Genomic DNA, 13143 nt, shown 5'->3' on the forward strand with positions numbered 1-13143 from the left:
GAGTCTGAAGAAGTTGAGCTCTGACTATGTTTGTCCTAAACTACTTCAACTCGGTTCAAAGGCCTTTCTTATTTTTCCCGGAGAAAGGCTGCAGCTAGTATTGACATGACAAACAACACTTCGTCTGTATTCCAGAAGCAGCCTATACTATTGTGGGCTTCATGCACTGCCAGTAAGTGTGTTTGAAGCGAAATGAGACATCTTTTTTTTTTTTTAAATACTCTTTTAGACCCTTTTCATGAGATGTTTGCACTCTAAATTCTTGACATAGCTTGATTTGGATTCAAGTATTAATCTGATCAGATTAAAAGTATGTAAAAGATTTTGAGTGGATGTAATTATGGCTTTCCACTGATGTTGTAGTTATTGTAAATTAACTATAACTACAAGAACTGCAAGAAACAGTGGCTATAAAGCAGTCCCTGCCAATAACTGTTGTTCTGAAGGAAGCTGTTTTGTGTCAGCTGTGCCAGTAGAGTGCATTGCAGTCAGCTTTAATGTCTGAAACATGTTGACTTGGAAAATACTAGTCATAGCACAGATCACACTCCTGGAGGCCAGTGGGTGGCAGGCTGGGACAGCTGCTGATAACTAATTGCATGGTGTTTACCCTCAGACTGGAAAGGCTGCTGCATACCCCAGTTTCTTACCTGGCAGCTGGACATATGTTGATTATATATAAGAGAAATTAGCTGCATATGTGAGCAGTCTGCTCATAAGCAAGGACAGAAATCTTTCTTTAACTAACTTAATATGACTGGACCTGACTTCCCTTGTAGCAGGGCCTTGAATAAAGCCTTAGCAGAACAAAGATCAGCACAGGCAAGTCAGTGTGATAAGGCAGGTTATCATCAATATGAAAGTAAGTTGGTTTTTTGGGGTTGTTTTTTTTTTTTTTAGAAATATCACTGAGACAATTTAAAAGGCTGGTTGGGGGGGGATGAGAGCAGAGTTTCACAGATGTCTCAAACAGGGATTGACTCTACTGTACATGTCATGATCACATCTGTAAAGCAGTTTACCTTTACAAGCTTGGTGCTCTGGTTTATGGGTTGCAGACTGGTTTTGGAGAACAGGCACAAGCCTCATCACTGTGATGGTTACTGTGGTATGTGGCTTTTCACATCATATGTCAGTTCCTCTCTGTCTATTTGAATGAGGTCAGAGGGAAAACTAGTATTTGGTCAAGTTTACAAAGGTTTGTTAGACATCCAGCTCTAGTGTTGTTTATGGAGGCAGTTGCTGCTACTACCTGGAAGTAAGCGTGCCACTGGCCTGCAGCACAAGTGCTTAGGTTAGTTCTGTGCAATCCGTTCCAGCCACGTTTGCTCCAAGAGTTTAAACAGCAGGTCTCTGCTAATCCAGCTTGCATTGCCTGAAATGGGCTGCGGGTTCTCCCAGTAGCAGCTCAGCAGGTACAAATCTCCAGCCTGGAGTCAAGGACATATTCTCTTAACACAGCTGGTAGCAGAGGTGCATCCCCTTGTACCCTGGTGCTGTACTTGTGGCCTGTGTCATGGGAGATAGCACAGAGAAACTGCCCTCCAAGGGAGAATGTTTCTACTGGCATGCAGCTGCTGGGCTGCGTAGGGTGTTACAGGATACAGTGCTCCCTTCTCCACATGATAAGTTTGGAATCTAGCTTTTTCTCTTCTATCTTGGGGAGGAGCAGATGTTTTTCATCCTCCCAATAGAAGCATGGATCCTGAGGAATCCAGCTGTGTGCTCAGCATTAGAGAGTAAGGAGGTGATTCGTGTTCTTGGACAGCAGTAGCACATCTCTGCTTACGGAGAAGTGATGATGACTGTTGGGATGGTGCAGGCGAGGTGGGCTAGAACCAAGTCCTTGGGTGCTGCAGGTATCTGGCTGGCTGTTTCCAGCGGAGCAGAGCTAACAGTTAAGATGGGCACAGAGCAATGGATCTGGATCATAGTGCAAACCCAGGAGAGACTAGCAGCAGGATAGCTGGATGCAGAAGGCTGCAGTCTTGGTATGGTGTTTGCAATGGGTAAGGCATACTAAAATGCGAGCATCTTTGGGGTGGGTGAAACAGGTAGCAATCGTACTTAGGGAGTTGGCAGTATCTGGATATTGGAAAACTGCAGATGGGAACCAACCTGGTTGCATAAGAGAGGCTCATAAATGTGTCCTGTTGCACAAGGTTATGATTCCGGGTGATGCAATAAACCAGGGTTTTGTAGCCATAGAAAGGGAATGATTGAGTCGAGTGTACTCCAAGAAAGAGCTGGTTTGCCCTGGTTTATGCAAGTGCTCATGGTTCTAGGAAGACATACCACTGATGCTAAGGCTGGTAAACCAAGCAGAGAACTGTTCCTGTGCCTTTGGGATACAGAAAGCCTGGAAGAGCTGTGAGCATGGACTCTCTGTGCTAGTTGTTGTTGGGTCTGTGCTTCCCACAGTGGTTCTGCAGCTATGACCAGCTTCACAAGCCTGAGAAACTCTGCTAAACACCCTGGCCTAACTGGGGACAGAAATTCAGCTGCAGTCTGACTTATCTTGGGATGATTACTGATGTTTTAATTAGAGATTCATCATGACTAGTTTTTTTTTTTTTTTAACATGCTCCCAATTTATTCAGCTCCTCTCCATTCCATCCTGTTTCTTCTTGACTGCACACTCTGTAGGGGAACTCTATCTGAGGCCCTGACCTCTAGCAGTTTTGTAGGTTTATGCTACACTTCTGATAGCAGCAAATGTGAATTTCTCAAAACATGGAGCTGGGAAGGTTTTCTCTGCAGGTATTAATAGTTCCTGGCACTTGCAGTCTCTCCCAAAAGATTGGGAGGAGCCGCTTGTTTATGCTAGGAAGCAGAGCGCTCTGCAGAGTTCCCGTTCTTGGATGTAGCTTTCAGTACTTGCTGCGATGTCTGAGAGCGCAGTTATGTTATTTCAACCTGTGCTCTTAAACACCTGCGTCATTGCTTGGTGATAGTGGAATATCTGAAATGGATTTGAAATTTGTCTGTTTGCAGCTCACTGGTCACCAGTGAATGAATACAGGCACTGGTGATCCATTTTAATCCCTCAGATTGTTGCCTGGCTCCAACTTTGGACCTGCAGCTCACTGTTTTCTGAAAATTGTGGTGGTTCTACTATCAAAAGGCTGTCTAGTGGCCGAGTTCTGGCGTGGACTCAGCCTTGCTTTTTGTTTACTTTTTGTTATGAAACCAATGAGAAGGTCTAGCTGAGATCAGAGTCCAGCTCAGCTGGGTTTTCATGCTTGTGTGCTAAAAATAATCCCTGCTAGGACTGCTTTGTAACTTCAGACAAGCAAGAACGGTGCCTGTGTTACAGGGGAGGGCATTTAGGTAGAGTGTGGAAAAGGTGACTTGCCTGTCATTTCACAGGGAATTTTTGTCAGAGCTAGAAATTTAACTTGCATCTGAAATTCCACTCCAGGGTTCCTGCTGTTTCAATCCGCTGCTGTTGGAAGCAGTCAAATGAGTGCTTGTGATTTTAGTTTGGCTGTCCCTTGGCTGCGGTTTACTGCTCTGCTGAGGAGATGTGGTAACTGCTAGTGTGACTGTTCTGCCTCCACTCCAATGCAGTGAAACATGTTGGTTTAAATGACTTTTAGTGCTCTCTTCTGTGGGTCTGTTTTACTTGGCAGTGGAATTGCAAGGTCACTTTCTGCAAGAGAGGGTGGTGGAGTCCTAGGCAGGTGGAAATGCATTGTGAGTGCTTCTCTGCTGACGCTTCAGCTTCTTGTCAGCGCTCAAAGGTAGAGTGCAATGGCCAGATTGCATGCACTTACTGCTTGCAGCACATTAACTTTTTAGGTAAGGCTGTAGAGTTCTTCCCCATCAGTTAAGGGATTCTCATTCCCTATCTTGTGTTTAATGTTGCTTTGCTGTTACTTAAACGTTCCTAAGTCTCTGAGAGTCTGATTCACTGGTATAAAACAAGGGTAAAAAGAAGTTTAAGGTTCCTGTTTAAAGCTAGCCTACTACCTGCTTTGAAAACAATGTACTGCTTTATTGTGTCTGGCTTAGTTGGGATCAAGTTTGTTCTGCTCCCTCTCTGGGGGAGTTGGGGGGGGGGGGAGAAAAAGAAAAGCCTGCCTCCATAAAACAGCACAGGTTTAGATTGCACCTGTGGCTCATCCCAAAAATATACCTCAGGTTTGGTATAACTTAGTCAGGGGCTTCTAGCTCTTTCTTGAACTGCTCCTCTTTGAAGGCCTTGCTAAACAAAACCTCTTTAGGCATAAGAGGTTAATGAGCAGGTTAGCAGAGATGTTCTAGTAAATTTAACTTGTCTAGTTAAATTTGCGACAGCAACGGATGTAGTTTCATCATGAGCTTGCTGCCACTGAAAGGGGATGGCCTCACTTCCCCTCCTGTTTTGTTCCTGTTGCATCCCTTGGGCTGATCCTGATGTTCGCGTGGCCTTGTGCCAAGCTGATGTAACTCACTAAAATGGCATGAGATGGGCCAAAACGAAGGCGGGCTTTTTGCCAAGTCAGTGCACTGAATCTGTGTTCCTGGAGCAGAGAAGCACGCAGGCCTGTGCAAGGGTGACTCAGACGGGGTGGAGAGGGGAGACCTTTCTGGGGAGGCTTAGCTTAGCTCAGCTGTGTCTTGAAACTGTTGGACCAGCACTGGTCCAGTGTGTGTTTCCCTTTCAGGAGAGAGTGGCGGTTGTTACTTCTAAACCTGCAGCGGGAAGACCTAGGCCGCCTAAATCCAGGGCTGTCTGCATGATGGGGACCACCTTTCACTTGGCAACTGTTACTTGTTAGAAAAAGCTTGTCCTTTGGAAGGTGCATAGACAGCTCTTCCTGGGAGGTGGTGTTAGTTGGTGACTTCTGCAGAAAGATTTCCATCACTAGTGCTTGAGAAACTAGTAACTCCCCTTGCGTGGGCAGTGCAGCACTGGAGATTTACCCCCACTCACAAACCTTTTAAGGAGGGCAGCAGGGTGGTTTTGGACCGTGGGCGTGGAAGACTTCAGCGAGTTGAAGTCCTGAGCTAACAGGCAGTGCCACTTTAAAATTTTTCATTCTGCTGTGGAGATTATTGGCCCAGCCTCCTTCAGTAAATGCAAGGTTGTTGCCATGGAGGACAGGAAATCCCTCGTCTGCACAGAGAAGGAAAACATTGGAAACTGTCCTACTGTAAAGCACAGCTGCCTCTGTGCTGGGAGAGGGGTGCTTGCTTCTACGGGGTGTTTTCCAAAGGTCTCACTTTTTGTCTGCAAATCTTTGCACATATTTGCCCTGTTTCTTAGTGGGCTGCTTGTGCGTTTGAAGAAGAGCTGGACAAAGGAAGTGGGAGCAGCTGGTTAGGACTAGTTTTAAGTGTCCTGATTAATGTAAGAAGCAGGAGGGATTTTTAGCTTGGGAGTAAGGTATTTAGCAGATTTACAGTATCTGCCTCTCCTTTTAACTCTGCACCTCCTCTTATTCCTGTTTCCCTCTACTGTTTGCAGAGGAAGGTCTTTGCCTCTTCTTCCCTCAGACCTCTTAGAGCAGGAGGCATCTCTGCCATGGTGGATCTGTGTTCTCCCACCTGGCAATCTGAGATGTATCCTGGCTGCAGTTTGGGCCATGTGTTGTGGTCTGGTCATCTGTTCCTGCAAATACCTAGATGCTTGAAGCTGGCCTATCCTTATGAGATGGGGAAGAGGTGAGATTTGAGGAAGATGTTTCAGGACGTGTTGGCGCCATCTTTCCACTGCAGGCTCTGCAGGCCGACCCAGTTCCCTCAGGAGTTAAGTCCAGACAAGCCTGTGGTATGTTAATCAGCTTTGTCAAGCCATCACTGTTAACATCATCAAGTTGTGTAAAGGTTGAGCTGCTTGGTTGCTGCTAGGCATGAATACCTAACCCATTACCAGTACTTGTCCTTCTTCCCTATGGTTTGCTTCAGAGGCCAGATGAGCAGATTACCGCTGATGCACACCGATGGTTATTGATCACCTGTAGATGGACCACTGGATCAGGACTTTCCTTTCTTCCAGAAACAGGTTTGTCAGTAGTCTGGTTCTGTCCCATTGCTGTCCTGTCTGTCCACGCTGTTGCAGTCCTGAGTTGTGTTAGGTGCTGAACAGAAACCGAAAAAGCCATGTCCAACTTGGTGAGCTTTAACCTCTGTTTGGCAACGTTTTCTGGGCCAAGTTTTTGTGCTGACACTCATGAAGCTGAACTTGCTGTTTCAAGGCTCCAGAGGATACTCCTGCATGTAGACCATGGTGTTATGGGAGGTGTCCTGGCTGGAGAGGAAAGGGAGCCGTGCTCTTCAACTTCTCATTGTACACCAATTGTTGCTTTTATCATGGTGTGGTCCTTCCTTTATGTTTAACTGACCTGTGTTGTTCCTAATGCTGTATGCTGTTAAATCAGCAGTGAGGCCTCTGGGGATACCTCTTGGGAGCTGCGCATAGGGATGGTGTGGGTGGATTTGAGGCACCTTTGGCACCCAGTGTGATGGGAACAACATCAAAATCCCAGGGCTCTGGTTGTGGGGGTTAAACTCCTGGATCCTCCCTGAAGCTACTCCAGGATTTCCCTGGCAGCTGTTCCCAGACTTGCCACAGCCCAGCTTTTATGCAGTGCAGAATGATGCAATCCTAGTTCAAACAACCCTCTTGTGCTGTTTCCTCTCACACTGGGAGAGTGTCTTCTGGTGTAACCTGGCATCATTGTGTTGACTTGCATGAACACAAGGCTGACTTACACCGATAGGGCTCTCTGGCTGTGTTTACCTAGCCCTGGATGCAGCGGGTTGTGACGTCTGTCTGGAGTCAACATGCAGCAACCTCACTCACATCTTCCTTTTATGACTGACCACAGAACGCCACCTCCTCCTTTCTATGCCAGCCCTCCCTAGGTATATTTGCGCAAGTCAAGTCCTACCTTCTGTGCTGCTTTATTTTTCCATCAATAGCTGACTGTGTGTGTTTTAGATGTCTTCACCTTGACATGATGGGGTTCCTCTGCCCTGATGTGAGACTGGGCTTTTTAGGCTCTGCATCCATCTATTGCAGAAAGCCTGCTTCGACCCTGGGGCTGGCGTTCTGTGTCTGGACTGGCACTATTTGTCCCATTGGTGTAGGGCCTGGCTGGGTTTCTTTAGGGCTGCCTGGTCCTCAAGGTGTTTCTAGTCCAATGGCCTGTAAAACATGCAAGGTGACATGGAAACCAGTCACTGATGTCAACAAGGAAACATGAAAAAGAAAAGCCCTGCCTGTCCCTTGTGTGTGTGCAAAGGGAGAAACAAAAGGGAGGAATTAAAGGCAATAAATGAAAACAGAGATGGTCTCGCTGGTCTTCAATTCAGTTGTCAGTGACAACTGTTCTGGCAACTGTGTGCAGCATGGAGTCTGTCTTTTATTTTTCTAGAGGGACCAGGCCATCCTTTGTCAAAAGAAGAGGCTAAGGAACATGGCTCAGGGGAGAGCGGATTAATCATCTCTCACATTAGACCCCAGGACAGTGTCTCCTTTCTCTGTGGCAAGGATTGGCAAAAAGGACAGCCAGAGTTTGGCCATCTTCAGGAGGAAGGATGGAGGCAATGCCAGTGGAGCCAATGCTCCAAAAAAAGGACTGATGGGTGTGTGTCTGCCCATCTCTTGCATTATGGATGCACACACCTACAAGCCTTCCTTTGTCAGACCCTTCAAGGGGCTCTGGAGAGGGTGACTTAGAAAATACTTTGGCCCACATTACACCAAGTGTGAAATGTAACGTGACACCTGGATGCTGCATGTGGCTTAGCCTCGGGTAGAGGGGAAGAGGAAAAATGCAACGTTTATTTGCTGTCCTTGGAACTGTGCACGTAATGTTTGCCTGCTTGAGTGAAACTGCAAGCTGGAGGATGTGTGCTGAAGAAAGAAAGATGATGCTTGGCTGAAAAACTTTCCTCGGGTAGGGTAATTTAGTCTACAGAAACTGGTTAATCATAGAAGCTGTGTGGTGCGTGAGTACGCAAGCCTTCAACTGCCAAAGCTTCCTCGGTGCGCACAACAACCAGGGGGAGGTACAATGCAAACAGGGAGTCCTCTGTGGGAGACAAACATCCCTGTGTCTTAGTGGAGAAATCCCTGTAAATAAATCACCTGGCTCTGTTTGGTTACAGAGGAGCTAAAAAAGGAACAAGGACACTGGGAGGACAGGCATCCTGACTAATAGCTGGTAAGAGATGGATTGCTTTGGTGAAAGATGGAGGTGGTGACAGTTTCCTCCCCCGGCTTCACCCATGGCAGGAAGGATCTAGGAATCATGTTATCACATGTTAGCATCGCGCTATTAAATATTCCTGCTTGGTGTTCAGTAACCTGCTGTAAGGTGGGTTGTGCTGATAAGAAGGGGCCTGCAGTGTGGGCTTGGGGAGCAGGCAAAATGGATAGATAGCCCATCTGTCCTCTTATGCTCTGTAAGAAGCGAGGTGGAGCAATAGGTCTGGGGTCTTCTGGCAGCTTGCCCACAGGCTGGACAGGTAGAACACTTTTATGGACACTGCAGGAGGTATGAAAAGGGATCAATTCTTTCAAAGGCGCAACAGAGAGAAGGAAACAGGAGCCTTGAGGGCACCCTCTGCCCCAATATGCCAGTGTGCACATTCCCTGTGCCTACCAAAGCTGCAAGATAAGGCAGTCCTGCAAGGAGATGTGTTTGCTGAGTGAGTGACTCTGAGCTCTGTGCTGAAATTACACAATCCTTGTTTAAGAGGTCATTGTGCAGCTCTGCAAAGGTGTAACAAAGCAGGCAAGGTAGAGGTGGGCAGGTGGCTGTCCACCAGATAGGTGCGGGGGGGGGGCAGCATTGCCAGTGTGTGACACTGGGGTGCTGGTTCCTCACTAATTTGGCCAGAGGTGTGGTAGTACCCCCCAGTTTCAGCACTCCCTAGCAGCATAGTAATGTGACTTTTCAGTGCTGAGAGATGGCTTCCCTTGCTGCCCCAAGGAGGCGAGGAAGGTGCTGTGATGGACGGACACACTGATGTGCAGGCAAAGGTTGTCTGAGCTACTTTGCCCAGGGCATGCAGTGGGTAATTGGCAGAGTCAATGTCTTGGGCAGATCAGTGGGTTTGTGAGCAGGTTGAAGCCTGCTGAGCTCTATGGAAGAGGTATTTTCTGTCACTATAACCTCAGTCTGGATGTATTGTGTAGCACAGATACGTTGTGACTATACTGGCTTTACAAAAAGCTCTCTTTCTCGGCAATCTCTGCTGCAAGCTGCTTAAGACAGGCAATAGCCTTTACTAGTGTTTGTGTAACGCCTTGCACAGAGGAGTCCTGATCCCAGCTCTAAGCGATCGCCCCGGGAACGGGTGCTTTTCAAGCCCTATGAACCTTTGCGGCTCTTAGCTCTGCAGGGCTCTGTAACCAGATATGTGCTGAGCGGTAGAGAAAGCCAGGGTTCCAGCTGCCTGCAGACAGTCTATATGCTAGTTACGGGAGAGACTTCTGCAGAGCTGGGCCAGAGAAAACAGGTTTATCCCCTTGGTCTGGAATTGCAGGGATGCTTAAAGGAGAAGAGTTGCAGGGCTACAGTGAATGAGGACAGATTGAAAGGGGGAAAAATGGGGGGGGGAGAGGGACAGCTAGCGCTGCCCACAACGATGGAATAAATCGAGGATCCCCTGGCTGCAGGAATAATGTGTCTTAAGCTCTCCCATCAAAGCACGTAGAGGTGGATGTCTCCATATCCATGACCTTCATGTTTGCCGATGAGGAGTGTATGTGTGCCAGCCACTTGGTGCCCATATGGAATACGAGCTCGTGTTGCTTGGTGGGAGGAGAGGGTAAAGAAAACCTTTGCTCTGCCCTGAACCTCCCCATGCGCTCCACCGTGGCCTGTATCCATCCCTGCCTGGCTGCTCGGTTAGGCCTCCTGTGCGTCCCCATTGGGCTATGCAGGATGTGTTCTCGCCATATGGTTTTTGTTGCCATGAATGAGCGAGGCCAGAAATCTGATATGTGAAAGCAATATCACGGCTGATTTCCTGGGGCTGGTAAGGACAGGAATTGGAAAAGTAACTTGGCATGTTTCAGTGAGGTGGTGCTTGTAGCGTAGCACTAGGCTGGGGAATGGGAAGCAGAAAGTGAAGGGTGATCAGCTGTGACAAGGACACCGCAGCAGGTAGGAGAGGTTTTTTTCTAATGTGCGTGTTTCCATCCTATGGAGTCCTGCTGTAAATTTGGGAGGAATATACTCCTTTGCTGAGGCAAGGCTGGCTGAAATTCTCCCTGTTAAGCATCAAAGGCAGGCCCTGCTTCCCTGGCCAATGTTCCCCTTGTCACCGCAACTTGCTTTCCAGCCTTGGAAAAAAGAGAAACCCCAGGAAACTGGCCTGAGGCTTTGGATGGCTGGAAAGGTCAGATCAAAGAGGAATTCATGAATGATCTTGCAAAAACTAGAATGAAAGAGAGACCACCCGACCTAGGGTGCTTGTCCTTAGGTCTGCAAATGGAGAAATGAGCATGCAGGGGGCTACATTACTACAAGTAAGTCAAAGGTATGCAGGAGTGTTTTCTGGCTGGATTTGGCCAAGTCCATATGTTATTAAATTACCTCCAGAGCAGGGTAGCCACGTCCATGCTGCCTGCTGGAAGTGCTGTCTGACCCACACTGTCTCCCAAATCTGGGATATCTGTAGAATGAAGCTACTTGGTGTGGGCTGAAACCACGCCAACGATCATCCTAAGTCATGGTTCCACTTCCCAGCAATGTTCCCTGGTATGTTTAAAGATATTATTCCTAGGATATAGAAACTGTCTCCCCTTCCTTTGATCAAGTGGGAGGCTGGTTTGTCCTCACTGGTCCCCGTGAGGGCAGGGGGATGTTCCAGCTCTGGGACTTGCTGGACAATGAATAGACTGAACGTATCTAAAGGAGGGTGTTTTGGGCATTTGGTGTTGTCTGGGAGGTGGTGGGAAGGGGTTCCTGTGGCTGCTTGTCTCCCCTGCAGCGGTGCCAGCCTTTCCTGCACCGATGCCTGGTGTGGGGTGTTGTGGTGAGCCAGCTGGCCTGTGGCAAGGCTGGTGTGCTGGAGAACCTTGTGTATCTAACCGGGGCCTGTGATGTTTTAGCAGGTTCCTAAAGCAGGAAGCAGATTGCTTCCTCCACCATCAGCCATGTCCAGATCAGCATCTCGGCTTTAAACCAAATGCCTTAAAATCAGCCCAAGAAAAAACGCTTTGCTGCTGAATCTGGGATTTGCTAGGTCTGTCTCTGCAGAAGGCACATGCCACAGGCACCCTGGCAGCTCCGTTTGCTGCTCAGCAGCACCCACAAGCACAATGTCTGGCAGAGCTCCCATCTTCGCCTTGTCTGTAAATATTTGTATCCTTCCCTCATCCATCAGCAGCCTGGTATTTGCACAGGGAGAAGGTAACAGATGTTTGAAGAATTAATTTTCTGTGCAGCCCGTTCACAGGAGCTGTGTAGGAAGGCTTCTTGGTGGGACTGCAGCATAGCAAAGCAGAGGAAGCAGTGGTGTTTCCTTCTGCTGTGTAATGCTGCCAAGGGGCATGGTCTCAGCAATGTTCATCTGGGGATTTATGGGGCACTGAGCTTATCTAGCAACTGCCCGCAAAACAAGAGGCACGTTTGGCTTGAAGCACTGGTGTTTGTAGGCTGCTACAAAGAACAGGACTCTTGCTTAAACTAACGACGTGTCTAATCTCTCATCTTTTAATGCTTTCCTGAGTCAACCAGTTCCAGTGGTTACAGATTTACTGTTTATTTTTTCTAAGACTCACCGTGGGTCTGTGTTAGCCCAACTGCCCAGTGGCAGGACAGGTGGGCAGGCATCCCTCACCAGCACTCCTGCAGAGCCACCGCCCCTCTCGGATCTGCAAAGTGCTGCTTTCCCTTCTACTCCCAGTGCAACAGGCAGGTTTCTGCTGCCATGTGGAGCAAAGGGAGGCAGTGGGGCTCTGATTTGAGGTTCCATCTGGGGTCTCAGCAACCTTAAAGTCCTTGGGGACCTTGCTCAGCAGTCCCTGCCTGAATACTACCCTCCCCTCCATCATGTATGTGGATTCATCAGTGCCACTTTGGTTCCACAGTATGAGGAATGTCACCCGTGTGACTTCAGCAGCTACGTGGTGGACTGGACCAGGGATCTGCTCTGGCTTAAGGCCCTCTTCCCTCCTAATGCATCCTCTACCACCTACCAAAAAACTCAGACAAACCTTGCTCCACCATACCAAAAAAATCTCATAGCTTTCAAACTGTGGTGGTCTCCTGATCCCACTCTGAGATGTTAAAAGGGGGAAAGACGGGGAGATGAGCCAGGTACAGAGAAAGTAATTAGGTTAATTTCTTCATCTCTAAAATGCTGCAATCACTGTAGAAGTTGTAACATGCATCTTAAGGGCACATCTACGTTGCAGTCTTTGGACAAAGCTGGTTTGAAACAGTGGTGCATGGCTTGCTACTGTGACCCTTGCAGCAGCCCAGAGCATGTTTTCAGCCACAGAGCTCGCTGCCAAGTGGGATGGTTGCTCTGGTGCTGATGTTGCAGGGAGCATTCTGTTACCGCATCCCTCAAGCAAAGGGAGGCATCCCTGCTTATGTCCCTGGGTGTTAATGTACCACTAACTTCTGCCAGGGTCTGCTTGACAAGCTTTCATTCCCAGCCTTTTTCCTGATGCTGTTCAGGAATACCCATCCTCTCTCTGCTCAAACAAAAGACACTTTTTGGGAGGCATTTGCCAAATGTTTTTCTTTGCAGCAATACAGGCTTAAGCAATGCTCTCTGTTCCTGCCTCCCTGTTTATCTACAACACCAGTTTGTAGGGCCAGGAGTAAAACGGAGCGGGGAACTGACCCAGGCTAAAAATAACTGGCAAAACTGATGGCTGCTGATACCACTTGTGAAACTGTGGCTGTGGTCAGAGAAGTTAGGTGGACCTTCTGAGAACTGCTCTAGGTTATCAGGTACAGGCATGTTTTGTCTGAAAAGCTACAAGGCCAGTATCAGAGAAGGGTTTTGAAAAATACGCTGCTGCTTCTGCTGGCATGCCAGCTCTTGAAGGTAATAACAACGTATTTCAGAGCAAGAAAGCCCCAAACCCTCAATCACACCCAGAATTGGCCAAAATGAGAGTGAATGATGCACCATCCCAAGTCTGATGTAATTCCATTTTCTGATTGACTTGCTGGGGAGATG

This window comes from Aptenodytes patagonicus, chromosome 3 (assembly GCF_965638725.1).
Source record: "Aptenodytes patagonicus chromosome 3, bAptPat1.pri.cur, whole genome shotgun sequence".
Taxonomy (NCBI): domain Eukaryota; kingdom Metazoa; phylum Chordata; class Aves; order Sphenisciformes; family Spheniscidae; genus Aptenodytes; species Aptenodytes patagonicus.